Genomic DNA, 17536 nt, shown 5'->3' on the forward strand with positions numbered 1-17536 from the left:
CTATGAGATCTGGTACCCTCTGGCCTGCAGGCATACATGAAGGCAGAACACTGTATACATAATAAATAAATAAATATTTTTTAAAAAGTGGCTATGAGCCACCATGTGAATACTGGGAACTGAACCAAGGTCCTCTGCAAAAGTGGTAAGTACTCTTCATCACAGAGCTATCTCTCCATGCTCCACCCCACCCCCTTTAAATAGGAAACTAATTTTATCCATGATGGTGGAGCCTTCATGAAGATACTGCTCTTAAAAATGTTGTACTGGGAATTAAGTTCCATAACGGATGTTGGAGGGACATAGACACTTGAACTATGGTGTAGAGATCTTGAAATATACTCTAAACATTCTGTGTCGTGACTCACAGTGGGACTTTGTCCGGAGAATGCCTTAGCACAGATCAGAAACAAGGCCTATAAGGGGCCTGCAGTATTTTCTCAAACTGTTAAGCCTGCAGGTTAAGTGGTTTTTTGAGACAGGGTTTCTCTGTGTATCCTTGGCTGTCCTAGACTCACTTTGTAGACCAGGCTGGCCTTGAACTCACAGCGATCCACCTGCCTCTGCCTCCCGAGTGCTGGGATTAAAGGTATGTGCCACCAAGCCCAGCCGGTTTATCCTTCTTAGGGTAGAGCTTGCTTATCAACCTTTTGGTCAAGATCAAGTTAAGGGAAAGAGAGTTATTAAAAGACTTTCACAAAATAGACCTACACTAACAATTTATTTGTATTACTCTTGTTTTGTCTATTGCTTTTTGTTTTTTGAGACAGAGTCACTGTGTAGCTCTGGCCAGCCTGGAACTTACTCTGTAAACCAGGCTGGGTTCAAACTCACAGAGAGCTGCCTGTCTTTGTCTCCCAAGAACTGGGGTTGTCTGTGTTACTTTGGCTTGTCAATGCCGTGTTCTCTTGTAATACTTTGGCTTAACTCTGTGAGTGAAGTTAAAACTAAATAGAGATCAGTCTCACCAGGCAAGGATCTGTCCCAGGTTTTTATAGTTGGAGGGCAGCGGTTGGAAAGGTCATCTGAGTACCCTTGACAACTCATTGACTTGACGATGGCAGTGTTCGCTTCTCAGAGGTAGGTCCTGCACAATGCCACCTGCCTGTGTCCACAGTAACTGCTGTTAGGTATGAACTGCTCAGCGTAAAAGGTGTCTAATGTTTGCCCAGGCACAGGGGAGACACTGCCATGATCAAAGACCTTTGAATCCGTGTCCAGAAGCACAACCAAGAAGCCGCCCACACACAAGCTGGCATTTTCTCAGTTTTTACTCACTCCTCCCTTGGGTCCTCACCTTCAGCCTTGGGTTTGACTATCTGATCCAGTTTTACAGTGATGACTTTGGATCCTTAAGCAGTTATCGTTCTCTGTCCTATCTCTGGGGCTTCATGGCTCTCTGTTCTTTCTTTTACCCCCCTCATCGCTGAGTTCATTTCAGCTCCTCTGAAGAGGTGACTCCATCAGGCCCCAGTGTGTGAACAGCCCTCCAGCTTCCCAGTTTCCCTTCCTTGAGCTTGAAACTAAGAACTCAGAGTTGTTCGGTGAAGTCAGATAAATGCTGCGTCTGAAAGACACGTTGTTTAAGTGGGCATTGTAATGGGCACAGGGGGACAGGTACGTTGGGGCTCCACCAACAGTGTCAGGAAAATCATCCTGGCATTGAGAGCTTGCTTGGAGGTTCTATCTGCGGGGGGTGTGGGAGGAAGACAGCTATTTGTAGATTCTTTATAAAAAGCAGTCTTCTGGAGTGGTGGTGCACACCTGTAATCCCAGCACTCTGAGAGGCAGAGGCAGGTGCTCTGTGAGTTCGAGGCCAGCCTGGACTACAAAATTAGTCCAGGACAGCCAAGGCTACACAGAGAAACCCTGTCTTGAAGAAAAACTAAAAAGCTGAAAAATGAAATATAAAAAAAAAAGTAAAATAAAACCAGTCTTCTAAAGAGTGTGAAGCTTTGGGGGAAATGCACACATCAGGAAAGACGCATGTGTCTCTGTGAGAGAGAAGAGGACACCCCTCTGGCCAGATCAGATGACTCAACCCTGGTGACTACTACTAGAGTGACAGATGGCAGTCCCAGGCACATCAGTGCACGGCCAATACATCTGTCTTAGAAAAGTAGGTCTTACACACACACACACACACACACACACACACACACACACGCATGCACATAAACTGTAAACTTGGACAAACTCCACACTGTAAGTCTGAGTCTATCGGCATTTTATTTAATCTATTTTATTTGGATTCCTATTCCTCTACCTCCCTTCCAACTTTTAATTCAGCCCTAATCCCTTCCAACCCCCAATGCTAGGTAGAAGAGAAAGAAGGCTAGAGGGGAGAGGGGCCTCTGGTTTTGGTACCCTCTCAAGAGTTCCCAGAATTAAACTCTTTGGAGCTAGCACAAATCATGCCCCTGCTAGTGCATGAGACAATTACAGTTAATGGCTGCGGAAAAACTGAAGCAGGCCCATATCCCACACCTGGGATTAAAACAAGAACATAGTCACATAACATAACTGGCTTTTTCAAGAATCTTAAATTCTCACTACATCAGCCTTCTAATTCCATTAAAAAAAAAAAAAAAAAGGCTAATGACTCAATGGCTCAGGTAGTTTATGCTTAGGGCTTGATACATAGTAACTAATGATGGCCACTACCTGCTGTCACTTTTGTTTCTTTAGTACAAATTTACTCACTAACATCATAAGGACCTTAAAGTGTCTAAAGATAACTTTCGCCGGGTAGAAGGCAAAATAAGTGTGTGCTTTATAATACTATTTGAATGTCACTGGAAATCACAGTGGAAAAAAAAAAAAATGAACGGTGTGGTTCATGTGAAAGACAGCATGGTGCTTTTTCTGGAAGATGCTTTCCCAGTGAACATGGCAGGTCACAAGTGGCAGGATGGGCCGCTTCAAAACTATATAGGGACTGTACTAAGAGCATTGTTAGTGTGGTAGAATAAATGGAGCATAATGCTAGGTTTGGAGAATTCCTTCCCAGGGGACACATAAGCAAGTGTCCACCTCCTTCTTTGAGGCTCCAAAGACAAAACCAAGTGCAACGCCACCAGAAACTATCTTGTGGAGCTTATGAGTTTAGGGGACTTTCCGACGGAGCATGAGTAAGGACATACTTACAGGAGTGTGGGCGACTGCAGAGCAGCCGCCACCAGAGTCTCAGCCCAGCCTGGAGGACAGCTAGTTGCAGAGGTGGCTTCTCTTCAGTTAACCCTTCCCAGCTTATGTGCTTCAGCAACTCCTAGGACCCTGATGCCACAAATAGTCGAGGTAGCTTTGTATATAGGTGGTGAGGGGTGCAGGAAGAGGCTGCTAGCATCTCAGGTGAGGGAGGATCCAATGACCCCCTCTCCCTCCTCCTAACTGATGGGACAACATCAGGTAACAGGCCCACTAGTGGTCTCATACAAGCAGGCGCAGCAGATTAATGAAGATGATAGATTTTTCTTTCTTTCTTTCTTCCTTTCTTTCTTTCTTCCTCCCTTCCTTCCTTTCTTTCTTCCTGATGCATTGTGTTCTACAATAGCCAAAAAGGTGTGAGAAGGTGTGGAGAACTTGAATGGCAGTTTGAAGGACAGAAGAGACCTATGGCTCAGGCATGAATTCAGATTTCCTTTCCTGATAAGAGGGGAGTGGTGCTTAAACACTGCATAGCAATTTATCTCACGATTAAGCAAAAGCAACTATAACACTCTATCTCTGGTAAGTGGACATTCAGGTACGTTGCAGTCTGTCCATTTTGTGAGGGAAATTCCTAAACAAACTGCAAAGAACTCATAGTGTATCTCATTGTGCATACATGAAATTCCTCTAGAAATTTCTAGAGTTCTAAAAATTCTTCTGGTTTGTAGACATAGAAAAGAGCCTGAATTTGCAGTGTGAGATTATCTTCAACAAAACCAGATGTTTCCTAATCACTCTGCGTGTGGTTGTACCAACTGAAACTCCTCAACAAGGTATGGGCCGTCCCAACGTCTCATCTTCACCTTTGCTCTCACAGGCATGAAGGGATTTGTTTCTTCTGCCAACTAGTTTGTATAAAAAGCTATCCCATGGGCAGGGGTGGGCGTAGATCTCGTTTATTCATTTCTAGAATATAAAATAGGAACTATCATGCTTTCATTCATTCATATAATTTTTTTCTGATTCAAAGATGTTCTCTAGAGAATTCTCATGATTTATTTCTTATGCATGCTACAACTTTCATTTCCCAGTCTTTGGGTTTTCTTTGTTAATTCACTTTGTTCATTTTGGTCCCCCCCCCCTCCGCTGCACTCCCCCTCCCCGTATGGTTGTGCAGCCTACATGAGGCATTCATTATTTTTGAGTTTCTGTGATCAAACGATGTGATAGAAACAAGTTAAGAGGGTAAAAGTTTGTTTTTATTTATGATTTCTGAGGATTTCAGTGCACCACAACATGGAAGGCAGAGAGGGACAGCTCCCCTGTCCATGACAGTGGGCAAAGGAGGAGGAGGAGGAGGAAGAGGAGGGGGAGGAGGAGGAGGAGAACACTGACAGTACCAGGAAGCAGGGTACAGCGGGATTGGGGAAGAGCTAGGCTGTGACCTCCAGGAATCCATCCCAACTTCCACCAGCCAAGTCCCACCCCCCTCCCCCAGAGATTCTGCATCCCTTCAAATAATGCTACTAGCTGGGAAACAGTCTAAACATGAGCCTTTGTGGAACATCTCAGAGTCAGACCATAAGACATGATTGGAACTAAACTTGCCTAGTTAGTCTTTTGCTCTCTCTCTCTTTTTAAAAGCCTCTTACATAAACTGGGTCTCAACTTTGAGACCACAGCAGCACAATTTCATGTTTCTGTCCAGAAGTTTTAGGATTTTTGTATTGTTACTTGTTTACTGCAGGAGTCATCTTGACTCTTGTATATATACTAGAAAAAATAGGCCTTTAAACACTCAGGAAGATGATCATATCATCTAAAAGATGAAAGAGAACAGGCCTCACCACAGCTCTTAAGTACACCAAGAAGAGAAGCCTTATACAGTGAAGGCTAAACAGGTGTGGAAAGATCTCTAGCAAGGACACCCTGGCCAGCAAACCTCCCTCCCACAAAGGAGGCAGGATGCCAAGGTAAATGACACACCCGGCAGGGAATGCCAGCAGCCTCCTTTGGAATAGCCTCAAGAAGTTTGAAAAGGACTTTGTTGGCCAAGCGGAGGGAAAACAAGGGCTCACATACATCGCCAGAGGCAATATAAATGGTTACAACTTCTATCACAGTCAATTTGGCACCAGCCCTTACATTTAAAATGTCTGAAGCCTTTTGACCCTGTAGTTGGGACTTCTAGCATTCTATACTATAGAAATATTATTCATCTGGAGATGAAATGATATGTGCTCAGAGCTGTTCATCACTTTTTATTTCTGTAATAGAGAATGTTTGGAAGCAAATTCAATTTCCATCAGCAGGAGTCTGGATGGGTAAGTAATGACATGACTATAGAATAAAATCCAGTATTAGTGGAGGAGACATTCCCTACGTGCAGGCATGGGGCAATCTTTGACACAGTGAAAGGTGGAAATGCCAAGAACCACCTGGCCTGTGATTAACAAGGTATCAAATGTGATACCACACTATGCACCAGAGAACCCTGGTTATGGTCTGAGTTATGGAAGAAGTGGCAAAGGACAGTGAGGAAGAAATTTATTTATTGCCTGGGATCAAATCCAAGGCCTTAGATGTACCAAGCAACCATTTTACCACTGAGCTATATCCCCAGACTATAATTTTTACATCTATTAAAATTTTTCTACACTCTTTCATCTTTTGATATAAATGGATTCAGATGAATCTACAGCTTTAGCACAATCCCTATCAAAATACCAGCTATCTTTTTCACACAAATTAATTTTAAAATTCAGATGTAAGCACAAGGGACACACATTATCAGAATAACCCTGAAACAGATAAAAGTTTAAGGACTCACATTTTCTATTAATAAGTGAATATTTTTTTTTTTTTAAAAAAGCAAAAACTAGAGCAAAATGTCAAAATTCCAATTTCACTTCTTTAAAAAGAGTGATAAGGTATGTCTTACCATGGCCTGGGGTCTTTCACTTTGCTGTAACTCACTACGGCTACTGTCTTTAGACTAATGGTGAAGAATAGAAATCTTATAACCAAACTACTTGGTTCTTTTATGGGTATTTATAAACCAGGAAAATAGACCCTATCCTTTTGTGCCCCAGTTATCTCTCACATAAATAGAAATTATTGTAGTACTTATTTCATAGATTTGTTGTGAGAGTCCAGTGAGTGAATTCATACTTATAACTGTATCTGGCATTAAGTAACCTTCTAAGAAATATAGGTTGTTTGATTATTCCTTCATTTTATTTCTATATATTAAAAACATAGGGAGGGAGAAAGAGAGAAAGGAGAAGAGAAAAAGGGAGAGGTTGGTTCCTCTTTTCTAAACTGCTCAACTCAGACTTCTTGTTTGCACACAGGGAAAAGGAGCATCGGATATAAGAAGCAGGGGAGGGCGTTTGCCACCTTCTGCCTCTTATTTAGATAAATTCCTTCTAGCATATCAGTACCAGGAAGGTGGGAGCTTTGCTGACCTCTTCACTGTCCTCATCCTGGCACCCAGAGCAAACACACCAAAGAGGAAACAATACTCATAAAAACTATTATTTAAATGGACATCAAGAAAGCAAGGCGGGAATGCAACTCAAAGATTCCTCCATGAGTGAAGAAATGCAAGAATGTCGCAGTGTTGAGGCCTGGATGGTTGCTATTACCTCAGGGTTACTATCCGGTAGGAATGGTTAAGAGCAGGCACTGCACAAGATAGCAATTATTAATGACAGGGTTTAGGGATGCTAGCTGAAGTGACGCACAGGCATTCATGAAGGAATTTCTCATTCACTAATCTTCTCAAAAAACTCAGTGTGGGTCCTTTATTTTCTACTTAAATAATTCCTTTGGCAGGCATTAGTTCCTCTTCAGTGTTGTCTGAAACTCTTTTGTTTTTCTAACTCTTTATTGTATCAGATGCGGAGGCGCTGAAGAATGGGATTGGTTATAAATCAGCTCAAAGGTTCCAGTTGGGAAAAAGAAAAATCAGTGGACAAACTGGAACTGTTTGACTATGTCAAACTTCCCGGGCAAGGCCACTCTAGGAAGCCTGGTTGAGGCTCTCTCACTGTCTGGACTCTCTAGCCTATTTGCGGACTAGGATAGTCTGCACTGTCTGTGCAGTCAACGAGGAGGAGCTGGAGGAAACGGTGCCTCAGGAAGCAAGGTCATACCTTCAGTCCTTTCTCGGCCTCCCAGGGTCTCAGCTGTCAGTAGACACATTGCTCCCAGCTGCCTAACATAAATCACTGGAGTAATCTGTACTGAGCACTCAAGTCAGTCCTCAACTAGGATTTGTCTAAGAGCAGTTTTGCCATCGGCTGGCTTGTTGAGTGTGACAGAGGGCCCATCTTTTGTTGTAGTCTGTGCAGTGGAGGCTGTAGGGCTTCCTGCTGGTAAATGATTTTATGACTTAAATTCTCAATCTTAAGGAGTCCCCCCATTTAGGTCCATTCCCGTTGAGTGGTCTATTCAGTAACAATTTCAATAAAGATGGTGCGCTTCCTTCTGTGGTTTCCAACAGAGATGCTCTCTATTTGTGTCACGGCATCGTTTCTTGAAGCTGTTGTTTATTGAGCAGAATGGTCCTCTGTCCTGAGATGCAGACTTGCTTCTCGGAACTGAATTTTCCATGGAAATTGTCCAGCACTTCTCCGATTCTCAGGCGCTTTATCTGACAGCCTTTCTTCCTGCAGATAGTGGCTGGCAGCAACCCACAGCGCAGAGGTTATATGCTCTACTTTTGAAAAAGTCTTGAATGGAGCCATTGTGCCCTTGCGACGGCCTGCATGTTTGACTGAACAGAGAGGAGGGTGTAAAAAAGGCACCTTGTATGCAACTGTTGGCGAGGTTGTGGAGGGAATTAAAATCTCCAGAAAGTCTGGGCAGTGCTGTTCAGAGGGAGCAATGAACCCTCTGGAAGTACTGTTAGCTCAGACATTCCAATGCGGTGAGGCAGCCTCAGGGGCTAGGCTCCCTCCAGTGGCATTTGCAGAGGGGGTGAGCTGGGGAACACTGATGTGCAGATTCTCTTCAAAGGTTTGGGAAAGGCATCCTATGTAGGGGTGGGGCCTGTGGATCATAACACTTGGATGATCAGCTTTGTGCTTATCGGACCTACGTTTATCTGTCTTGGTTCTCAATAGTGTAGTGCCTCAGTTGGAGGATTTGATGCTAACTGCTGCATATCCAATGCTTTGCAGGAATCTAATTCCCACATCTATCTTAAGAGAAAGAACAACCAACCAGAAGTCTGGGGGGTACCAGGTGATGATAATACCTGGATTACTAGAGTCATTAAAGAAATTATACAAACCACAGTGTAATGTTGTACACTGAGTAAAAGCCCATCCTGCTTATCTACCAGTGAAGGTACTTCTGGCTGTCCCTTCACTTACCTGTCCAAGTCTAAGGTTAGGGTAAATGACTATTTATTTGTCATTGGTCTAAAATTACAATCCCGAGTGCTTCCTGAACAAAGAATTTCCCCCCAAAGCCATCTGCTCAGGCCTTCCCGAACCAGTTCTAGTGGGAGGCAGCAACGTTAGTTTTCATTAAAATCCCAGTGGTAAGAAAACAGCAAAACAGTGTAAGGATAGGGCTGGCAGAGTTTTCTTATGGGCAGAATTCTTTGGCTGTCTTGCGCATTTTTGCTCCAGCCTCTCCTGTGCTCTAGAGGCTCCAAGGAGGGGAGATCTCGTTTTAAGGAGGACCTATGCTGAGCAGGAGCAGAGCCCGTGGGAGGCAGCCATGATCCGGACATAGAGCTCATTGAGGTTACAGGTAGTGCTGGGGTGGGGATGGGGGGCTGGACACATCCTGTTGTGTGGTTCATACTGCCTAGGGCGTGGTGGTCTCCTCACAAGATGGGAGCTAGTATGGAGCTATCGAAGAGTTCTGCATTGAAGTTGTGGAGGAGAAAAACTATGGCTGTGGTAGGAAGGGTTGATTTGGTCCAAGGGAAAGACAGATATGAGTTGTTGGCCAAAAGAATCAGTTTTGGTTGAATGTGGAGAGTGTCAGGCCTAGGGTCTTTGTAAAATAGGTAACAAAGAAGGAAGCATAGGTTTAGGCCAACGGGAGGAGGTTTGGTTTTTCTCCAGGTCTCTGGCTCTCCTAAGTGCAGACAGGGCATAAAACTTTTGCCAGTAGCCAAGGACGCAGAGCCGGCAGTTTCTCGCAGCTGTGAAAACCTCCAGATTTGCTTCGAAAAACCAAATGGGCACTGGTGTTTTCTAGAGGTGCGGTTTAGAAGTCACAAGCATGTGTGATCGCACACAGCAAGAGGGGTAGGTGTCTTGAGCACAGCCATAGTGCTCGGCAAGTGCTTGCGAAATGAATGGATAAATGACGGTGACCTGAGTCTCCCTGCTGACACCTACTAGAGTAACTTTGCTTAAGTCATTTAGTAACCTCAGGCCTCAGTTTCTGGGTCAGTCACCCCGGACTGGTCAGCAGTAAGGGGAGGCAGAGTTCCCACTCTGTCGGGAGGAGGGTGACCCGAGGCACAGCTGCAGCCGGCTCCCCCTTGGGCCTAAGGTAGATGGTGGCTTCTGGGCTCCTTGGCTAGGGGGCCAGGCAGGGGTCTCCAAGATTGTCTGGGTGGGGTGGCAGGGTAGTGGGGGCGGGACCGGCCGGCGAGTCGGGGGCGGGCCAGGCACTAGCCGCTCCCCTGGTCGCCCGGCGGCCCGCGGTGGCGCTAGCGGCCTCTCACCCCGCGGGCGAGTTCTGGGAAAGCCCGGCCCAGGGCGGGGGCCCACGCCGCCCCGCTCCGCTCGGCTCCGGGCAGGACGCACTGCTGGGGCGAGACGCGCGGGCTGCGCCCCGGAGCGCCGGCGGGCGGCGGGGGCGGCGGGTTGGAGCGGTGAACGGTGGCTGCGCGCCCCGCTGTGCTCCCGGGCACTTGCCCTGCTCCCGCGCGCTCCTAGGCATCGGTTGTGTGGCTCACACTCGGTAGCCGGGATTCCCCACGTCTCTGGGGACGCACGCGCGCGGACCAGGTCCCCGAGGGACGCTGCACTTGGGGCCCGCCGCTCAACTGGCTGGAGATCTAAGGTGAGCCTGCGGCTCTGCCGCTGGGTCCCCGAGGACCGCAGACTGAGAGAGCTGGGCTGGGTGCTCTCCCGGCTGGAGTGGAGCCCAGCAACAGCCTGACTGCGTACCTGGTGGCTCTGGCTCCCGCCTTCGGGGGACAGCCTAGGCAGCCATCCCTGGGGAAATACGGGACTGGAGGTCATCCAATGACCCCGGCCTTGGCTCACCATTTCATGCAGTGTGTGTGGTGTGGAAGTGGCCAATACAAAGAGGTCCCTTTCCTGGCGGGACTCAGCAACGTATTTCAAAAAAGTTCTCAGACTTTGTTTCCGGAGAGATTTATCTGCAGACTCCTAGGAAACAGTACAGGACCAGTCTCTCTCTAACTGGTGACTTCGAGAATGGCTATGCTTTTTCTTTAAAGTCCTTCTAAATAACCCAGATACACAATTCTTTGGCCAGGGCCCAAGTTAAGTGCACAGTGTAAATATGCTCCCCCCCCCCAACCCCTTACATTTAAACCACGGCACATTTGGTTCAATGGATGGAATCAATTAGTATAAGAAATATTCCTCATTAAATGATTTCCGTGCCATTAAAAAAAAAAAAAAGCTGTCTGAATAGATAACTAGAGTTGACTTCGCTGATTTTTTTTTTTTTTTTTTTTTTTTTTTTTTGTACAGAGTTCACAATTTCATCAGCATTGGTAGGGTTCCTTGATTTTCTTATAGAAGCCCCTTGTAGGGGCAGGGTGAGGCCAAAGCCACAGAATAGGCCAGGAACATTGGAACCCAGGAGGAACAGTCGCAAGCCAGTCTTGGGAAATGGTAGCAGGTGGTTCCGTAGATGCCCAGTATGGCTTTCGAGTTGTCAGTACAGGAAGAGACCGCTATCCCTCTGTTACTATACACAACTGTGGTTTTTCCAACTAATGCACTAGAACAGTGGTTCTCAGCCTGCCTGCGACGACCGTTTCCCAGGGGTCGCCTACTACCAGCGGAAAACACAGATAGTTACACTACGATTCAAAAAAGTAGCAACATTACAGTAATGAAGTAGCAATGAAAGTGATTTTGTGGTTGGGGGTCACCACAACATGAGGAACTAAGTGTAAGGAGTCATGGATGGTTGAGAGCGTGCTCTTCCTCATAGATTTCCTCCGGTCTTCCCAGTAGTGGTTCTAAATGCTAAACAGCGTTCACTTTCAAGTTTGTTGCCCGAGCCTGAAACAGCTAGTGGCCTCCTCTGCTTGATTGCTTCAATGGATCGTTAAGACTTATGTAGATGTCTCATTTTCTCACCCAGGGTATTTGCTGAGACTTTCCTGGTCTTATACCTACCACTTGAAGGCTCTCTAGAAATGATTGTGGGCAGGTATTAAATGTTAAGACTCTGGTTTGTACGAAGTAAAGCTCTATTTTGGTGGAGTTGTTGTAACTAAAAGGAACCAGGGAAACAATTCCCATCAGCACATCCTTGGTTGACAGCTCCCAGGGGCAATTTGCTTTGTGCTCTGGAGTACCTGCCTGCTGGTCATCTTCAGCTCTAGACTAGGTTAGAGGTAAGATTAGGCCAGAGGGGATGCTTCCCCACTCCTAATGAGGCAGACTCCTTGATGCATTCCAGATCTGACCTTTGTCATCAACATTTTTATACTCAGTGCGGGTGGGGTTCAGTGCGGGTGGGGTTCAGTGAGGTTAGAGTCCACGAAGACGGTTGGTTTTCTTTTCTTTTTCTTGGTTACGTGTTTCTTTGGTCTTTCCTAGAAAGGCATTCGATGGCATTTGTTTGGTGTGTGCAATTTGTTACATATTTTGAAATGAATAAAGGAAAACTGAAAGGGACCAGGCACAGCAAGGGCTTTTGTGAGTAGAGGGGACATTTTCATAGACCATGACTGTTCTGTAGGTATATGTGTGTTGGTGGACCCTGCCTTCCACAAGCACAGGTTAGCTGCTTCAGTCCTGCCTGGCTCCTATACTTTTCTGGGGGTTACTTGACAAATGATGGAAGGTATGGATGGGGCTTAGAAAAGCATGTAGCTTCATGAGCCTTGGGTGGAGAAGATGAGCATTGTAGATTGATGGGATGGGGATAAAAAAGGAAGGGTATGTCAGAGTATACCAGCTGTGAGGTCTGGCAAGGCAGTTCAGATTTTCCCTTACCCTTTGGCTTCCTGAATGCAGAATCCAGGCTTGTTAATTCAATGGTAATTCAGTTGACTTATGCCTTAAGTAGGTTTTCATGTGCAGATTGGGAGCATAGCTCTCTATGGCTGCCTTGTCCATATGCTAGCCACTAGCCACATATGGTTAGGTTTAAATGAGTTAAAACAAATGAAATCAAGCACATCTAAGTGCTTGGATGCTCCATGTGGCTAGCAGACAGTGCACACACAGGGCACTGCCATTATCTCAGAAACGCCTGCCCTAGAGAAGGGCTTCCACAGAGTTAATCTCCAAAGAGAACTGGTTTGCAAATGAAAATTGACTGTAAGTTTAAAGTTTCCTGTTTATAATCCCCTGTTGAGTCTATGTTGATGAAAACAATACTAGACAGTGTTCCAAACACTTCATCTGTTAACTTATTTGGTTCCTAGGACATTGGGCCGAAGTGCTAGAGATCTGATTCCTTATCTGTAGCCTTCCATGGATTTATAGATTTGGCAGCAAAACTTGGTCCAGCCCAATACGACTTTGCAATAGTCTCCCCCTTTCTTAGCTGGTAACAATTATTCATACATCTTTCCTGCAGAAATAACGGACAGAGGAGTTGAGTAATATTGGGCATATATACACCTCACATAAGTGGTTCTCAGCCTGTGGATGGTGACCCCCTTTGGCAAATCCAACAATGTTTACATTGCAATTCGTAACAGTAGAAGAATTATAGTTATGAAGTAGCAACAAAAATAATCTTATAGTTGGGGGTCACCATAATCCGAGGAACTGAATTAAAGAGTCACAGCATCAGGAAGGTTGGGAACCACACTCCCTTTCGTGGACACCGTCAAAATGATTTCTATATCACAGCTAGTTTCTCGGCTTCTACTGAGGAGTGTGGACTTCCATTATTAAGTCCATTTTGAAGATGGGAAAGCAGAGGTGGCAGAAGATTAATGTCTATTAAGTCATAGCTGAGACTCAATCGAAGCAGGCTGCCTCTAGAATCCATCCTCTTGACCACTGTGCTGCCGTGCATCTGAATTTGAGCTCATGATCCATACAAGTGACTGGGTGACCCTTAATAGCTTTAATTCATCTCATTGAGAAGTCTCAGATAAAGCTATGGCTAACTTGTCTCGTTCTTGAGCTGTAAAGGCTTTGACTACTCAATCTACCCTATCAGGCATGCATAGTGATTGTGCAGCTTGCCTCTCCTTGCCTTCTGCCAGTGGTATTTGGATTGGACCCATTGGCTATGTGGGAACTGGGAGAAAAAAAAAAAGAGGTCATTTATTGTGAATAGCAGAGAGGCCACTGGACTGTGTTGAGACCTGTGGCATGTGGGGGCCTGTGTATTCATGACTGTTGCGGTGGAGGGGATGGCTTAGTCTTAGTGTAAAGAAAGCTCAGTGATGACAGGGCCATTTTGCTGGCCCACTAGGGTTCCTAGGATTTTTGGCCTGTGTCATAGGGTCTAGATCTACCTGGCTCAGTAGGAAGTCTCTCCAGGAGTTCACATGACATGAATTCTTTCTTTAAGGTCAAATGGGATGGCAGGGTTATTCTAGCTGGAGACAGGAACGGACTTCTTATAGCTCCTTCCTCCCCTGCAATCTCAGGTCTAGGTGGCTTCTTCGTGGCCTTTTGGCAACCCCAAAGTTTCGCTTTTGCATACGAGGGCTATGTCCTGAGCGTTCCGCCATCTGTGTGTTCTTTTCACCCAGGACTCTACAGGACCCTGTCTCGAGCCAGGGAACCCGAGTACCTTTTGAAGCCCCCCAGTGGTCTTTGTGTTTTCTCCCTGCCAGTTATCATGGCTGAAAGAATAGGTTTGGACACTCTTGATCAAAGGCAGAATCTCAAGACCCAAGCTTACCTGAGTAGACTTAAATCTTGTTCCCAGCCAGTTCTATAACCCTAGACAAACAATTTGTTTTGTAAGGTAATAAAAGTAATTTCTCAGGGTTGCACTGAGACGTGAGTAAGATGGTTCACCTACAGCGCTTTGGGTAGGCCCTCACCTATACTAACTAGTCAACAAGTTAGCTGCTAGCATTATGGCTTCTTTGCTGTGAAAGTGTTGTTTGGGGTTCGGGAAGCATATGTGGGAGGTCAAGGACATTTAAGGGCGAGTCCTTGGAATCTGTGGATGTATGTAGCACATCACATGACCAAATGGACTTTGCAGATGTGTTTAAAGACGTGATTCTGGATTTCTATGTGGGTTCAGTGTAAGCATGCAACCCCTATAAAAGGGAGCTGGAGGGCCAGGAGCTGTGGAAGGAGAGATGTTTTTGCATAATATAAAAAGAGATAAAGGATACAGGCTGGTAAAACACGACTGTAGCATGTGTGGGGGGGTTTGGGTTTGATCTTTAGTCTAAAGGGTGGAGAAAAGGCAAGAAAATGAATTCTTCCCTGGAGCCTGCTGGAGGAAGCAGCCTTGAAACCCATCAGAGACTTCTGACCTCCAGGGCTGTTCCGTAACAAATTTACATCACTTAAACCAGTCGATGTGTAGTCAGTCATCACAGCAGTAGAGGAAACAGAACAGACAGAAATCCAGGCCCTATGAGGCTAAGTTTCTTGTGCAGGGTTCCACAGCTCTTGCAGGTACAGCTGTGCAGTGGGTCCAAGTCTCTTGGTGCTTTTCACTGAGGAGCCCCGCGATTCCCAAAGCAGGCACTTCTGAGGAGCCCGAGGCCTCTGCGTATAAAGGACAGGCAACGTTTGATTTGGTGAGAAGGGCAATGGGACTGTTTTTGTTTTCCCTTCAGTTACTGATTGCTGAGGTACTGCTAAGTTCTTATCATTCTTCTGTCAGGGCACTTGACGGCTGCGGCCTGAGGAACAGGCTGGGTGAGCAGAACCTGCATGCACCCCTGCTCCCACCTCTGTTGCTGCTGAACCTCCTTCCTCACCACAGGCTGCTTGCTGGCCTTCCTGCAGCCGCTGGCTCTGCTTCCCACCTCTGCCTGTGTATTGGATTTGCCTATTCCGACTCTTCTGCTCCAAATTCCACCTCCCCTGGCCCCTCTGAGGCTCTTTTGTGTCCAGGCAGGGATCAGGTTCTCTTAGGTCCTCCCTGACAGCCAGGAGGAGTATTTTTGTCTTTTCTTGTGATTTTTGTTGGTAACTGTTGGTGTTCCTCCAGGCTTCTTCTGCCTCTTGAGCTTCTAATTCTGGGACATAATCATTTGGACCAGGGTTTCTCTTGTTGCTGTTTGTTGTTTGTTTCAATAGTGTCCCAGGAGTGTTTAGAACCTGTCTGATGAGTGAGATGCTGGTCGTGAAGACCCCAGCCTTTCATGCTATGTCTCTTGAGTGGTCCCATGTCTCCTTGCTTTATATATTGGGGCTCTGCCTTATATGTTGTATGAAAGCATTTCTCTGTGTGTGTGTAGTTACATCCCAAGTAAAGATACAATATGCATGCTCTTTAACCCACAGATTTAGATGTGAAAGAAATGTAATTCTGGGTTTTCCCTCATTCCATTCCCTAAGTTCGGGTTCTGGAGACAGGTTGCTTGGACTGTTTATATCCTGGCTCCACTGCTAACAACTGGTGTGGCTTCCTGCAAGATACATGGCTGAAATGCCCGAGCGCACACAGTGGAGGGTGACAGTGTCACTTATGTAAGAGTTTGTGAAATTGGGTGAGATAATTCATGTAAAGCACCGAGAACACCCCCTACTATAAAGTAAGAACTTAGCCGGGTGGTGGTGGCGCACACCTTTAATCCCAGCACTCGGGAGGCAGAGGCAGGTGGATCGTTGTAAGTTCGAGGCCAGCCTGGTCTACAAAGTTAGTCCAGGACAGCCAAGGCTACACAGAGAAAACCCTGTCTCGAAAAACAAACAAACAAACAGAACTCAACACATATTAGCCAACGTGAGCTCTTTTGCAGGAAAAGAAATGAACCTCTTCACTGCACTGATACTGGGCTGTTTCCAAGGAGCTCGGTACCTGGGTCTGTCTGAGGCCTCTGAGATCTCATGGTCTTCAGCCCAGAAGAATAGTGGCTGCTGCTTGTGGAGGTTACAGGTCTTCCTCGCGCTCTCACCAGTCAGTCAGCCGGCCTGGGATATGCAGTACAGGATAATGCTCGCAGCCCCTAACCTAGCTTCTGCTCCAAATTTGGATTATAATATAAACTCTACCCTCTGTCTTTAAGGTGCACAGACTTTCAAGTGTTCTCCTCACCCCCCCACCCAAATGGCAGTATTGCTTCACTGAGGTTGAGAGCACTCGGGTAAGCGCAAAGGACCCACCCGAGGAAACAAGAGAGTTGTCAATCCTGACAGGCCTAATAAATAGTAACTGGCCAGTTGGTGTCAGCCAGAGTCATTATCAGTGTGCCTGAGACCTGTTACATCTCTCTGTTTGGTGGTGACACTGGCGTGGCCAGGTTATAGCCTCTACTGCCCACCACTCACAGTGACTGTGAAAGGTCTCCGTCAGAGGGGCTGTCTGTGGGTGCACTCTCATCTAGAAGTCAGCTGGCATTTGTGTATGTTTATTTCTTGGTAGGAGCAATTAGCTACATTGCAATAATTAAACAGTGAAGCTTCTTTATTCAGAATGAAAAAAGAGGCAGAAGCAAGGAGAGACTCTGTTTTGATGACTTCATTGTAAGTTTAAAGTATATAATATTACTGAGTATGGAAAATCCAGGGAGTGGAAAGAAAATCATTTGGGGAAAAACACATGTGACCCAGTGCACGCTGTACATGTCTAGGGTTAAAATATCGTATAACTCACTTTAATTTGGATATCACTGGAATTGCTTCAAGCTCTGTCATTTCTAAAGAAAGTGTCAGTTCATTTGTTATTCTACAAAACAAGACCAGACTTCATTGGTGAACATCTTTTCACCAGTGAAATGTTTGCTTGAAAGAACTGCAGTGTTGTTCCCCCATCAGCCCGTTTTGTCAAGCTCTGGGAGGTGGATACTCTTCACGGAAGTTAAAGACTCTTGGCAGGAAATTTTGTCTCCACTTTTTGTCTTCACCCCCAAAGGCTGACTGAATTCAGAGGACAGGGCAGAGTCTGAGCTCTTTGTCAGCTGCTGGACCCTGAGCTGCTCAGCAAGCTGGTTTGTTCTGGACGTTGCCTGGCTTGAAAGGCTTGAGGTTTTTCTTTCACTTGTGGCTTGGACGTGATTTAAAAATTCACAGTGGTAGGGATTAGTAAAACTACAAGT

General features: G+C 45.9%; 1 protein-coding gene across 1 annotated transcript in view; it reads left to right on the plus strand.

Moving 5' to 3' along the window:
* The first annotated feature begins 9974 nt into the window (after positions 1-9974).
* The window catches only part of LOC127189882 (1-phosphatidylinositol 4,5-bisphosphate phosphodiesterase epsilon-1-like), a 40848-nt gene continuing 33286 nt past the window's right edge, over positions 9975-17536 (plus strand). Inside the window, exon 1 of the mRNA XM_051146950.1 lies at positions 9975-10188. The gene's annotated coding sequence lies outside the window, so the exon portion shown is untranslated. The remainder of the gene's footprint in view (positions 10189-17536) is intronic.

This window comes from Acomys russatus, chromosome 5 (genome assembly GCF_903995435.1).
Source record: "Acomys russatus chromosome 5, mAcoRus1.1, whole genome shotgun sequence".
NCBI lineage: Eukaryota > Metazoa > Chordata > Mammalia > Rodentia > Muridae > Acomys > Acomys russatus.